This window comes from Fistularia commersonii, chromosome 4 (genome assembly GCF_037954325.1).
Source record: "Fistularia commersonii isolate RoL2024-O1a breed Wild chromosome 4, RoL_Fcom_v1.0, whole genome shotgun sequence".
In the NCBI taxonomy this organism is placed as follows: domain Eukaryota; kingdom Metazoa; phylum Chordata; class Actinopteri; order Syngnathiformes; family Fistulariidae; genus Fistularia; species Fistularia commersonii.
In genome coordinates, this window is record NC_141287.1 from 16,850,888 (window position 1) to 16,867,050 (window position 16,163).

Sequence of the window (16,163 nt, forward strand, 5' to 3'; positions counted from 1 at the left end):
GGAGTTTCAGTTAATAATAAATACTGAGCATTGCACGTACTAAAATAGCTGTTAAGTTCTTAAGATTCAAGGACCACTTGTTGTGGACATTATCGTGCAAACGTGTGGGAGGAAAGTTATTGTCGCTAACAAGACCAAACATCACTCTAGTAGCCTGTGCAGGATCCTACATTAAAGCAACGCTTGGTTAAAATTCCAGGGAGTGAATGTCATGTACCTCATTATAACTTCACTGCAGCCCATAGCATTGATTCAAGGCATAAATATAAATCAACCCTGCAAATCACTACAAACTTGTCCTGAGTGATCACATTTTCTATGATGAATTATTTCCATTTGCCCATGACTTATCCACCCAAAGAGCATGAAATGGCTTGTTGAGCATTAAAGTGATAACCATATATAAACCCTGTTGATCAGTCTGTACCCACAGTGCTCTCTGGCATCATAACCAAGATACTAAATGAGGTAATATGTTTTGGTAAATTATATTCAGCCCTCCAGACTTCCAGAAACCTGGGAAATGTAGGTTAGAAAATACCAAATCTGTCATGGCAGTTTACTGAGGCATTTCCAAAACTAGTTATTTCTTTCATAATTATAGTGGTCACTTTGTCCAGACCTGTGTGATGTGTCTCTGTTGCCCACGCCATGTTGTAGGTGTGTTGTGACAATTACAATCAGACAATGGCAGACTTCTTTACTGTAATAGAATATGAACATTATATTTACAAGGCAAGCCGTAACCTTTATTTAAATCTTTTTTTTTGCAGTAATGCTGTTTGGGTGTCAGCTGATTGCACTGGATAATCTGTGCTGCGGGTGAAAGTAATATAGTCAAGGTCTTTAAAAGTTCAATCGAACTGCGAGACTTAAGACCTGACAGGAAATGAATGTGTTAATGTGTTATATGATCAATTAGGTCAGATTCAGGTTATTTTGTTTTATCTTGAGGCCCCATTGTGTCTTACATTTTGTGTAATACCCGAATGAACCGCAAAGGACCTCTGTGCTCGGGAAAAGTCAGAGAGCAGACAATTAGCAGTGCTAATGTAAGCAGTTCTGGCAATGAATGAGCAATCAATATGGATTAAACAGCAACCTGGTGAAGTTCTCTCTCCTGTCTTCGACGAAACGTAAGCGCAAAGCTGATCCTGACCGTGTCAAATGTGGCATCTGCTAACATGTCAACAAGCAGACCTTGAAAAAATAGTTTCACCCGTTTATGTAAAGCAACAAGAGAGGACTGCTTAAAAACAGCCCTGTATTTCATTATTTTCCCTGCTGAGGAGGATGGTTTCCCATGTCATCAGGTCAAATGCGGAAAGAAGCTGCAATGTTTACTTTAGATATGTGACCAACTTTAGATGGTACTTGTTGCCATCAGCCATGACAATCTGTGTTTACAAGGTTTTTTGTCTCTCAACTTGAATTAGTTCTATCATTTCTTGGGTCTTCCAGGGTCCAAGCTTCCCGTTTAAAAAATAAGCTTTTTGAATTCAGTTCAGGGTTGCATATTTTGAGTATCCCAAGGTTGTAGGCCTAAATTTCAGTGACAGGTGAAGACCAGAGCGGGGTTTGATTGCACAGAAAAAAGTATCTAAATCAGCAGTCGGAAACCTATAGCTCCGAGCCATATATGGCTCTTCCGGTGACGGCATATGGCTCAGATAATTTTGAGTTGAGAAAGAAAAATCAGTTCAGAACTGATTTTAAAATACTTGTGATATTTCTTCACAATACTGTGTAATTTTAAAGTAAACAGAAATTAGTTTTGAAGATAAATTTCACGGGTAACCCGTCGGTCGGGTCGGGAATCAATGGCTTCCGAGCACGTCCGGGTCATTGTAAAGGTGAAGAAATGAATTTTATCAGATAGCCAACTAGTTTATCCGCTTCAATCCTTGTTACAGAAAAGATGGCGAAAAGAAAAATAGACGATGATTACTGTGCATTCCAGGTTGCGTGGACAGAGGAATTTGAATTTGGATCTGCGGCGTGTCTAATACGCAAAGATAAAATTGCATCGATGAAATGGTCAAATGTAAAGTGGCACATCGAACAAATCCATGCAGCTCCAGAGGTCACATTAAAAGTAAGACGTATTTACTTTATCATACGTTAAAAATACTACATGGCTCTCAATGAAATATATTTAGAAATATTTGGCTTTTATGGCTCTCCCAGTCAAAAAGGTTCCTACCCCCTGATCTAAATGATCACAAGACAGGCAAGGAAACGATAGATGAGAACTTTGTTCTAGTATAAATGCATACGGACACCAAAGGGTACTTATTTCTGTATCTGTCAGAAATACGCTTCGGGCTATGGTATTGCTGGGACTGGATGTGAACGGTGAGACTGGGGCTTCATGTCAGTCTGACAGGCTTAAAAATGAGCATGGTGCTTATTGTCCAGCTAGATTCAGAGTTCTTTCCCAATAAGAAGAACCTTCGGATGAACAGTTAGCATGTAAGACTTTATCTGGCATCTAAAGTTCACATTGCTTCGCTTAGATATTTTTGTATTTAAAAGTGCAGTTTTGTCTTACAGGCTTGTCATGATGAGTGTTGGAAGACCAGGAATCGGAAAGTAACTGAACAATCAGCTAATTGTTTGCAATTTAATAAGTGTTTCTGATTTTCCTATTGTTTCGTGCATTTTTCAAAATTGAGGATAAGCAATCAAAAAAAAACAAAAAAAACAACAACACTTTTTACAGGAAATTAATATCATAATTCACCACCAGAAACAATTATGTTCAATGTTTAATGAGCTGTTCCTCATTTAAAAAAAGAAGAAAATTATTTATGAGGGGATACTACAGTGTGGAAGCCTCGGGTACTAAAAACAAAGTGCTGTGTGTAAAAACAGAGAATCTTCCACCTTGAAAGAAACCATGTTGTCAGAATCCACTTTTGTTCCGGGGAATGAGATTTCCCACTTGGCAGTTAAAACATCATCTGAAGGTCAATCGTATCGGGTGGCAGATGCTTGTTATTTATGCCCGGTAATGTAGTTAAAAGGTGGCATGGCATCAGCGATCAAAGGGTAAACACAAACTAATGAGATATTTGTCAGTGGTGGATGCAAAGGTTACCATAAACTGCGATATCTCAGTCAGTAACCTGCTTTAGGGTTTTGTAGATTCATGTGCCTTTGAAATTAAAAATGTTTCAACCTGCAGCATATCAAAGAAAATACAGCATCAGAATTTCTACTGCACGGAATTCATTTGAAAACTGTTTAATGATGGGAACTGAAAATAGACAACAGCGACCCTGACCTTTGATCTTTCTACATCGCTGCGTCCCAATCAGTCACGGTTTCCTCAGTTATCGCTGCTGCACCCTGAAGCCAAACCTCTGACAACTGCCATGTCTCCTGTGCCACGGAGAAAAAAAACTGACAGAGAGACAGAAAAAAAAAAGATGTGGGAAAAGCGCAACATTCTAAATCAATGTCAGTTTTAGATTATAATGACACTACTCTATTCAAAATATTTCATATGTGTTATAATCTCATATTTTCCATTTTTAAAGTGTAAGAAAACGTGTACTCGTTACTATGTTTTTATTTATTTTATTGCTGAAGACATTCAAAAAGGTGTTTCAAATGTTCTATAATTAATATATTTAGTGAATGATGTTCTTCAGAAATCTGTAAATCTCTGGATTGTATTTAATTAAACTACCAAGTCAGTAATCCCCCTCATTAGATCGACCGGTGATCACGGGAGACTTGAGGAGATCATGTTCCTTTATCCCTGAATAATGAAGGATGTTCTAACACAAATATGCCAGCAACTTCTTCTTCATTTACAAAATTGTTTAATGAAATACAATCGTCAACAAGTACACTACCATGCAGTAAAACTGCTGTCTTTTTGCTTTAGCTCAAATCCAATAAGGGCTCCAATGTTACTTTCAGCCATATGTTTAATTAACTACAATCTAAAAATAATCAGCAAAGCATTAGCTACAAGAATTGAATTACACATTTACTAATCCATACAAATCAGACTTCATAATAGACAAACAATCATCCAATAACATGCGCTACTTGTTCCGTGTAATCTTATTTTTAAGCAACAGCCTAAACATCGTAATTGCATTACTGAACAATGAAAAACCATTTGATACAGTCAACCGTACATCCATATTCATCAACCCTAGGGGAACACAGAGAGAGGGGATACTTTTTTCATTAATGGGAACATTTTGAAACTGATAATTCAGGCAGAAAAAAAAAAAAGGAACGCGGTGTCTTGCTGCGTGGCTAAGCTGGGATATAATATCCTAGCCAGGCCATAATGTCCTCCACCTACATGTCAGTTGACCGGTCGTCTCAACTGAGGCAACATCCCTGGATGACTCTTCCAAAGTCCAGTCAGCCGAGCCGCTCCATCATTTTAAGGTGCATTGCTTTTCAGGCCCTGTGTTCACCGTGTTTTGCAGCTGTTTTAGGGAAAACAGCTGATTTGTCTTCAGCCTTCTTTCCCCCTAGCCTCGCCTCCAGCCTCTCCCGTACAGCGTGTAAAGAAAAGTGTTCATACCTAAGATCCACCCGAGGTGTTTTCCTGGCAGCTAATGAATCAGAGCCATTGCAATCCCTGAGTGCTGGCTGAGACATCAACCCCCCCCCCCGACACACACACACACACACACACACACACACACACACGCCAATACCGCATCACTGAACTGAATGAACCAAAGAAGCCTCTTGGATGAGGGTTGAAACATCTTCAAGTGAGGAAATCAAAGTCCAGTTGCCAAGACAAGAAGATTTCGACAAGAATTCACCATGACCTGTATGACTGAGAACCTCCACAGACAATACCGCATTACCTTAATATCACATGTCACTCATATGGACATTTATCTCCAATGACCTAATTGATGCATCATCAAAACTCTTTCGTACCTTATCAGTAGATTATCGGGAAGCTAAAAAAATATCACCGATATTGTTGTTTTTGCTAAAATTCACGTTTCCCCCATTCATTCATTCATTTTTTGCCTTGTTTATCCTGCAGGCAAGGTTATTGAAGGCGGTCCCAGCAGACACTGCACGCATGCAGATTTTAGGCACCTTATTAGTAAGACTTTTTTTTTACAATTTTTTTTCCAAACAAATATCTCAACAGTACTAAGCCACTGACACCAAGTAGAGAGCACTTACTAATTGGGAATGTGTGTAGCTTATGAACATGTCATTCCCCTGTAAATTCATGCACAATACTTTAACCTAAGTGACCTTTGTTTTCGTTTATCCACCACTGATATATGAGCAGCGCACAAGATGGTAATCTCTACTTAAAAAAAGGAAAAGAAAAGAACCAGAAAAGAGTTTTGGTTCCAATGTTCCAATTACTATGGCCTAGAGCATCAGCAAGAAAGAGCTTAAGCATTCACAAAGCTCTGGGCTCTTCTCACAATCTTCATCGGCTCAGCTCAACACACCAGCCCCCCCCCCCCCCCCCCCTCCCCAGAAAAAAACAAAAAAGGGCTAAGAAAGATACATTGGGTCTGTTTCTCAAAGCAAGTTCAGTGAGAAGGATATTATTAATGAAAACCAAATGAGCCAGTTAAACTGACCAAGAAAGCAACCGCTGTCACAAGCACACTAATATGGGGGTGGAGGATTAGTAAACGCAACCTTGAATGTGTTAAATGGTGTTTTGTAAAAATGAATAATCAATACAAATCGTAATCTCATGAATTTAACAAGTCTATGATTTCACTGCTTCGAACAATGAAAAGGCTTAAGATTAATTTTTGCCAACAGGCAACAAAATCATTCAGGAAGGGAGGGTTGAGGGTATTGGCGCCCATCCAGCAAGCTCCATGGGGTCTTTTGAGAATGGCAACATCATTTTTGGAGATTACCAACCGATCAGAAGGCAGTGTTGTTTTAGAAATTGCGCTTTCGTATCTTGATCTTAACCTACTACCGAGGTGCTTAGGTCTACAGTATAAGTACGGTAACCATGGTGATACAATCCACAGTAAAGCAAATCACCTCCATTATACTTAGTTTCCTTACTGGAACAGTAATCTTGTTTCAGGGTAAAGGCTCCTGTTACACCAACATGCACAAATACATACACACACACACACACACACACACACACACACACACATGCACAGACACACGCACACACAAGCCAACTGGCCAGACTGTCTCAGATGTGGTCAAGATGTGGTCAAGCCTTTTTAGCTCACTCAATTTACATTTATGACCATATCTAAAGGCGTGTGGGTAACTAGCGAACAAGTGTGAGATTACCGGCTATAAATGAGTTGGATTTCAGTCCTCCATCGCAGTGATGCTGTTGTTTGTCACCTTGTCACCGTACCGATCCAAAAAGAACATCAACACAATCGACCCCATGCTTTTGTTAAACCTCTTTCAGCCACGGGAGTCTTTTTTTTTTTTTTTTTTGTGAAGATACATACTATGATACCGCTACTAAACAGAATTATTCATAACTTCATATCCTCTTTAAATCCTAATACTCCAAATACATTAGCCTACATATTGCGAGTGAACTACATATAAAAACATAAATATGCATTCAACAGTGTTTGTATGTGTGTAATAACTTACATATAGTGTTTGACAGGGGCTGTCATAATTGTGTTCATTGGGGGCAATCATTACACATTACATTTAATCAGATTTTTTTATCCTCTGTCACTTGAGCGGTCTTTGTTCATTTGTGCAATAGTAATTGAAAAAGAGCATATCACTGTATAAGCCATAATGTTCCATGTAAGGTTCCTCTCTCTCCCCTCCTTTAGCTCAAACTCTTCTGGCTAACTGATCACTGATCGCTGGGGGTTTCTCCTGCTGCTGGCAGCTCTCAGAGCAAACACACTGCGGGGACGCCTCTGATGAGCCTGAGCCACTGGAGCCTGGGATCCCCCCAAAAAAAGCTCAGAGCCCACACTTATGTCTTTTACTTTAATCATATTTTCTCTTTCAAATAAGCCACTCTGTCACAAATACATATTAAAACATTTCAGGTTTCGACTGCTATTTTTAAGTTCTGGCATAATTTACTACATGCGGCAGCAGAGGCAAGTTTAGACTATCTAAATGAATTCATGTTTATGCTACAGGGGGAAAGCAGCAGCTTTTGCCCTATAAATTGTCCAGATTAGTTGAAGGCTTCACGGTTTCTTCTCAAAAGGCTGCGTAACTCCCGAGCGAGTCAAGCGCTTCATTATCTGGGGATATCTCAAAGACAGACATCCTGTGTTTTTCTTCCACATATCCCACTGACAAGGAGAAACAAAGACCCTTCACATTTTATTAAATTGCTTGATGTATTATAGTTAAGCGTCTTGAATAAATCAGAATCAGTCTGTGGATATGGGATCATATTGTCTTTTACAAGATTAAAACAGTCTGACAATGTAATATTTAATTCTGTATAAATTTGTTGGAAAAAGACTGATCTGAATCTTTCTACATCTCATCCAGAGTATGAAATACATAACATAATATATAATAGTTTGGTCACATTAAATTATGCAGTCATTCCTAGATAAGCTTTATATTAGTCGATTACAGGGGGAAGGAAAGGGGAATTGTACAGACCAGATTACGCAGTCTCATTGTTATTCTGTAGAAAAACATCTTCTGGGTACGATCTGTTCAGCTACCGGCACTGAATCTGTATGAAAAATGTAGATCTTGCAAATGCAAGCGTAAACAATTCCAATAACACACCGGAAATTCTCATCTGTTCCTGGGAAATGTCAGAGATGTGCAAGTGACACTGAAAAAATATGAAATGCACCTGTGCAATATAACAATGTTACTTAAATTTTATCCTTATGAGGTATATAATCTGAAACACTTTGCAAAAGATGCAAATAACAAAATATATGTACACTACTATCAACCTCACAGATGTTTTATATGCATCGGGCATTGCAATTTTGTTTTTTAGAGTGTAAGAAATGCAGTAACAAGCTTTGCATCACCGTGTGTTTGTGTGTGTGTGTGTGTGTGTATGTATGAAAAAGAGAGAAAAAGAAATTGCCAGTGTTTCATAAGGGTATTGAAACACACACACATTAATATGAAAATTATAAAGCAACTTTCCTGTCTTAACTTTTCAAGACGAGACAACTCCATTTGGGCTCTGTCTGACTTTTTCTGAGTGACATTAGTGGTTCTTCTTTACCGCCCTCTGTGTCTTCCAGAGACCAAGATTTCTTGATGTTTCTCCCAGAGCTTATTTGCCGAGTGAAAAGGAAAAAGGAGAAAGTCAGAGTTTGAATCCTCATCTTAGAAAGCTTCAACTTATTGTGAGACAGAGAAACCGCCGCAAAAGCAAAAGACATTTGAATAAGAGTAAGCAAATAAAAAGGGCATGTTTTGCTCCATGAGTACCATGGCAACCACACAATTGGTTTTGTGGTTTTGTGGATACAAAATGCGAAGAAAACTATTTCTGAGTGCATTCAAAATCATCCTTAATATCTATATTTATAACATCCACCTCCACTCAGATGTCAGATTCATTGCATTTTGCTTAACCTAATTTCACCTAATCTGACATTAAAATCTGCTTTCAATTATTTCTCTCCTCTGTATGATTTCTGAGTCAAAAACCATGAATTTTATATATTTTTTTTCTTTTGTTCACAAAGTAGTTCACAAACTACACTTAATGATGCTCACAACAAATGATACTTTGACTTGAGAGTAACTGAGAGGGAAGAAGATGGAATATTCATTTCTGTTACACTTTCCCTCTATTCAAGTTGCTATAAAAAAAACAAAAAAAAAATGCATCTGTTTGCTTTATGATCAGTGGCCATAGCAACTCAATAATTTAGCGATTGGGGAATAACAGCAACTAAACAGTCTTCCAGAAGTTCACATGAGATAATGAGAGAAATAATACATTCCATTAGTGTGAAATGCATTGGGTTCCAGAGATGATATAAATGTCTCCATGCTGAAATTGAACTGAAGGTGCACTGAAACAAAGATTGGTAAAAGAGTTTGTCTTCAAAGAGAATTTTGATTTAATTCAACTATGTTGCACTGGTGCTTAATATTTCATTGTTGCACCTGTGCCTTTGTCATATTCCTATCCCATTTTTCTTGCCGCTTGCTGTCAGAGAGAGACGCATACCACTGCTGTCACTTAAATTCATCAAAATATAAATGTATTTAATATATAAATATTTAAACGGGTGCTTCAGGGACCTTACAGCTACTGTCTCACTTAGTCTGTTATGACAAACATGATATGCTGATATTGTTAATATCAGATGGCTGCCTTAATGTGTTACTTCTTTGACTTCAATTGTGTTATAAGTGGCGTTGTTGGCAAAGGGTACATTTTTAATTAGATCACCTTTTTCTTTTTTCCACATGTGAGTTTACAGCTTTCTGTTCACATCATGGGCTTTTCCTCCAGGGTTTACGGTTTCCTCCCGCAGTCTAAAAACCTGCAGCAGGTTAATAAGAGACCGTAAATTGCCCAGATGTTTCTGAATTAGAGAGCGAAAGGTTGTTTGTCCCCATATACGGCCATGTGATCACCCGGCTACTGGTCCGTGATGAACCTCACCTCCTGAATAGAGGTTTGAAAAAAATCTCTGTGCTGATTTTTTTCAAACCTCTATTCAGTCGACTTTTTTGATCCGGCACCCATCCCTAACTGGGCAGCGGATGTGCGTGTTTTTTCCTTTTTCTAACCCCACTTCTTGCCCAATGACAGCTGGCATGGGCTCCAGTCTCTGAGTGAAGGATAAGCGGATAGATAATAAATGAATGAATATTCATGTTTGCAATTTGTTGGGAATGCGTTCCCTAACAAACATAAACAAAAGAAACAGTTGAATCCGCAACTCTACAAATGGGGGTCCAGAACGAATGGTATAGAATGCAGTGCTTCTGCCTCACAGCACGACGGATGAAGTTTCCTGGTTGGTTTCCCACAGGGGGCTTTTCTGTGTGCATTTTGCATGTTCTCCCCGTGTCTGCCTGGGTTTCCTGCTGGTTTCCTCCCACAGTCCAAAAACATGAGGTTAATTGGAATAATTGGAAAAAATGACCAGATATGTAAATAAGGGAGTGAATGGTTGTTTGTCTCTAAATGTGGCCCTGCGATCAATTGGTGTCTGTTGTATCCGCCTCTTGTCCAATGACAACTGGGATTGCATCCAACATCCCTGCAAACCTACCTGCAGGATGGATGGATGAATATTTCTAAGGCATCACATCCACCTCTGTCGCACAACTTTCAGCACAATGACCATAAAACGAAAATACGACAAAATAGACCTTCAAAACTTCTGAATGGAAATAATGCTTCTTGTTGCTTTGACAAAGACGAGGAGACAAAGTGTTATAGACTTGGTGCAGTGCAGTCTTTCCACACACACCCGCAACCCCCCTGGCTTCAGTTCATGTTCTGTAGATCACGGTGCACTCAGGTCTCTGGTCTGACAAATTGCTCAGGAATTTCACAGAATTCAATGGGATTGGGAGAAATAAGCCAAATGATGTTTGCGCCCGGTTTCTACACCATGAGGTTGGGAGAAAGAAAATCTGATACACTGCTTGATGTCATGAGTGGCTGTAAAATGGCTGCTAAAATAAAAACAAGCCTCAAGAGACACACTAAGGTAAACATACAAGGTGTACTAGGCTGACTTTCATTAAGCTTCAATAAGTATCAACCTCAGCAACCTGTTGGAAAGAAGCAGGGAAGGAGAAGACAAAGATCGCTCTCTATGATGGGCCTTACATAAAGTTTTTTTTTTTTTTATTTCGTGTTGTTTCTTTTTCTGAAAAAAAGTTTTGGCTCAACCGGTGAGGTGATTTGAACCATGTGGGAAAGAGTAGCAAAACAACACTAGGGTTCTTGAATCAGATTGTGTCACCATTGGGGAAAGTTACATGTGCACAGAGAAAAGAAATGTTATAAGATCATATTTAATATATGAATGATCATTCAAATATTCCAAGTAGGGTAAAATCAGGGCAATATTTCATGGAATGAAAGCAGGCAAAATAATTAATGGCCATTCTTTTAATCACCAGTGGACTCCAAAAAAGGGTAAATGACAATGGACTTTGGCACAGAATTAAGACTGAATTATACCAAGACAGACAAAGGTGTGCTTTCCCCCTGATTTTCAATCTCACATATTGTCTGAGGTGATGTTCACCTTTACTGTTTATCTGCTTAGTCACTGCAGACGGGCCATAAAAGTAATGTGGCTTAACATTGCACTGATTCACAGTGCAGCGTGACAGGCAGTCCTGTATCTTGCCAAGCACAGAGTAGTTCAGTTGTATCTCCACAAAATGTCTCGCTTTTCATGCCTCTCTGGAGCTGCAGAGATATAGCCCACCTTGTTTAAAATTCATTGTGATTTTTTTTTTTTTACTTTTACATTGAAAAGCATTCATATTTATTTCCTTTGTTGCAGGCGGACATTATGGTTTATCTATATACTTCTCGTATAAATAGAGGAATGACTATATATTCCTGTTTATAGTGTATAGTTTATCTGCATGTAAACATTAGATCACATTCATTTCTACCTACAAGGCTCTGACCAAACACTGAACCTCATGCTGTGTTGATAATGTGCAAAGGTGATGTTTGCGTGAGTGTAAGTGCACGAAGAAGGGTGGGAGCTGAGACCTCCGACAGGGGTCACATTCACTCCAGATTCACCAGGGATTTGCGGCACATTCACAGCGACTAGAGGTGTGAGAACAGCAGGTTAAAACCTCTGCGGTCAGCGGGTCATCGAGGAGAACTAAAGGTGATCCATTTCCTTGAAAGAAGTCAAACATTACAGTTGGATTTTTTTCCTAAATTTATTTTACTGGGTAACTGGTTTTAAGAGATTTAAATGAATAGCTATTGCCATGCAATTCCACTGGGATGGCAGCTTGTGAGGTGGCCGTGGTTTATTGAAAATGCCTTTGATGCTAAGTGTTATGTCCTTGTCTCCCTCGATTATGTAAGTGGAGTCAGCAGCCTCCGCTGTTGAGGATATTATTATGGCTACTTTCCCCAGGAGGATAACTTTGTCTATTAAGGCTCATTAACTCTGTGCAAACCTCTTATCAAAGAGAAAAATAATGTTTACCCTCATGAACTACTTTAACTTTGTCTTTGATCGTCTCCACAGTTGGAGAACGTTACCCATTATCCCCGGTCATGGTGAGAAATTGTGTCCCACTTTAGGTGGACCTTTTTAATTTGGTCTTTCTACTTGGTGTGGGACTCATGAAAAAATGAACACAGCTTTTGTTCGCTATTTGAATCACAGAGGCTGCTCTGATATTGATCCAACAGATGTGAGCCTCATTGTGAGAGGAAGGAACTCTGACAGCCAACGCACTTTTATTTTTGATCTTAATTCAGCCTGAGGAGAAGAAAAATGAGTGTAGTTATATTGATAATTTGTCAGTGACGAGCAGGAAATGTGGGACGCATTATATTTTCATCGCTTCTTCAAATGTGTCTTGACAAGTAAGTTCTATGAAACGCAGGGCGTTGTTAAAGTTTCCTTGATGGACAGGTTCAGTATAAAACAGAGATGCAACCCAATTACAAGAGAAATCAAATAATATTTGCTTTATTTTCCTCATGAAGTGTAAGCTGGGGCAAACATTTTCTTTGGTGTGTTCAGTGCAATCAAAGTAGTAAATACTAATTTCATTTTGGACTGTATTATTAAAATGTTAGTAAAGTAAAAAGTGAACCAAAGCACCTATAGGAATATAAGTATTTGCTTATTTCATAACTTGGAAATGCAACAATATCATATCATATCATATCATATCATATCATATCATATCATATCATATCATGTGTGTGTGTGTGTGTGTGTGTGTGTGTGTGTGTGTGTATCGATTGTTCCATCTTGGGTTATTTTGTGCTTAATCTTCCCAACGAGAGGGCAAATATGTTGTTTTAAGTTTATATTAAGAGTTGTTTCGCCAACCAGAAATCCACACTAATGAATGAAATTTGTGGGATTCTGAGTCATTGTGCACTTCGCATACAGTCAAAAAACTACAAAATTCAATCAAAATAATTATGCAAATGAATTAAACTGAATTCATGCATACATTTTCATAGCCCTTTTATATAATTTCATTTCAAGGCAGGAATGTTCTGAGTTTGAATCCACCAGGTGACAGGGGCTTTTCTGTGTGAGGTTGTGTGCTCTCCAAATACCTACATGGTCTCTCCTGCCTCTTCCAAAAGCATGCAGTCACAGGTTACAGGTTAATTGAGAACTGAATTGCCCGCTGATGAAAATGAAACGGGAGAGGGACTGCTTTTGTGTCTTAACATGTGGCCCTGAGATGGTTGTGTAGGACCTGTCTTGCCCAATGATTGCTTTCCTTAAGCCCCTCCCACGGGCCATTAAAGGGGTATTGGTGATGATCAGCTAGTAATAATAGAATTATATATAAGATAAGATAAGATAAGATAAGATAAGATAAGATAAGATAAGATGGACTGGTTTTCTCGTTTGTTGAGTTTCTTTTTCAAAAACAAAAAGAAAAAAAGTGAAAGAGGTATTGGTAATGATAGGAAAAATCATGTTAAAATGTAAATTAAAATAACTTTATAATGGGATATCTTTAAAATTGGGATCCAGGTTACCCTACCACACTTTATTACACACAAACAGTCACCCATTTGGTCTTTTTATTTGTTTCAGAAGTGATTGTTCGGGCCATACCTGTATAGATGTTTGGCTCCTCTTTCACGTAGGTGTAAATGTCCACAGGAGGTGTTCTTTTTTTCAGATTGTCCCTTCATTAAGTGAACGTGTGTGGGTCGGTATGTTCAGCCCCTTTGCTGCATGCGACGCCTCAGTCCTTAAGCTCTCAGTCCTGGAGTGTAAGTGACTTTACAATCACAGATATTCGCTTATTTTCTTTTTACAGTTGCAAAAATACAAGATCAGCAACCGGAAACATCTTGGTGATATGTTTTATCTCCAGCAAGGCCTCTTCTGGAAAGAAAAAGAAAGCATCCACAATTTAAATGAATGCATGTACATTTTCAAAAGCTGATCCAAGAAGGAGAATGGCACATACAGTATGTGACACACCTCTGTATTGCCTATTCTTCTGTAGCTTCTCCCTCTCGCTCATGACAAGGGTTTACATCAATCTTTATAGCAGACTCCCCCTGCACCTATTTCACTTCCTCTGCCAGACTAAGCTCTCTCAATTATCTGTCTTGCACACAACAAAAGAGCAACACAAAGTAAATAAATAAAAATCCTGAGATTACATATTAAAAAAACCAGAACACTGTGATAGTTAATGTTGCCACAAATTCAACTGATTGTGTCTCACTAGAAAGGCCAACTAAAACAGTCATTACGTCTAATGATTTTTCTTTTCTCTCTTCTGCTCTGCTCGTGTTGACATTCACAAGCAAAACTTGTTCCCTCATAGTCAGTTTCATTTTTAAATACTTTGCAGTTGTACAAAAGGGTGACACAACTGCTTCCAGGTACCACGCTGACCAAGCAGTGTTTGTTTACAATTGACCCCTGATAACTACAGCATAGAGCATAGAGACAACCTCCGCAGCAAACTCCCAGCTTCCAATTTTAATGTCCAAATGTACTTCAATTGCACTAGAAGAATGGGAATTGCGAGTGCTGGACTTAACCAAAAGTGCCCTTTCCACATGAGGATTCTGTTTTGGCTCATTACAAAATATAAAACTGATTGGCCCACTTTTGTTGCATCAGCTGCAGCATTTTATTTTTTTGTCTTTTTTTCTATTTGTTTTCTAAAAAAATTGTAATTAAAAAAAAAAAAAAAAAGATTCAGATGGTAGCATTTTCGTATGTTAAAAACAAAGAAGCCTCTAAAAAGAACTTGGCCAATTTGTGTTTCACTAAGGAACTCTGTCCATGCTTATGGTCTCTGTCTGCCACAACCGATGATCTTCAATTTTTGCGTTGAACAGCAAGGGAGAGGAATAATTAATAATTTGACAGATGTCTCAGTCATGAGAGAGGGCAGGAATAGGTGACCTCACTATACCCCATGCTGATGACATAGCATACCTAAACAGCTGAGAGAGAAGCTCTGCTCCTCCTACTCCCAATCTGCCTGGCTCTGAGCACTCAGTATAGTAATAAATCTTCCATCGCTGCACATACTTTCATGAATTCTGGTGAGACTAGACTGTTCAGGACACAAACATAAAAAGACTGACTGAAAAACAACCTGATTTGTACTGAGACATTTTTTGTTTTGGCTTCTCTTGGATTAAAACCATAAGGCAGGCAGAACATACCTTATTTCAACGTATTTATTTGCAAACGGATGCTTCTGTCCTTCGCCAGCAGGGACAGATTGGATGCATTTAACAATTATCTGTTGAGCATTCTTGTCATCAGCCGAGTAAAGTAAAGTGCCAAACAATACAGGGTTGGTATCACAAATAGGTCATCATTTTTTCACCAAGACAGTTCAGGAAGACTCTACTCTGCCTTCTGTTGGTAGATTTGCTCATTTAAACATACCTGCATGTACCAAATGAACCAAAAAGGATTTTATGCTGTAGACCCAACTAATCAGTTCTCTTTGAAAATAACTGCAACATTCCTGGAAGATCCCGAGGAAATATGTGCAACACATTTTTCTGCACACCCCCAAGCTTGCTGGATTTGTTTTGTGTATCGTCAGCTGCAATTAATTTTTTTCTTTTTTCTGTATGACTTTGTAGAACAATTTAAACCTAATGCAGACTCATTAGAGAACCGAAACACTTCAGGAGCTGAACTTACGGAATTTGAAAATTAGTGTGTTTTCTGGTTTTAATCATGTTGATATATTTACTATCGGCTGAATCTAAATGTAGTTAAACAGCGCCATGGCAAAAACCAAATGCATGATAATGGTGTTGATTTACACCATTAGAATGCAATATATGCAATATACGAGCAACTCATTTATTTAATGGACCATGCAGTGGTAATGATAGTCAGATTTTACCATGCCATGATGAGGGAGTAGTGTTGATTTTTATCATGTAAACACTGTACACATTTCCTTCGTGCCTTAAGCTGCTTCAACTGTGTTATTTAAGCCTGTGTTGCGCATTTATATTCTTCATATTT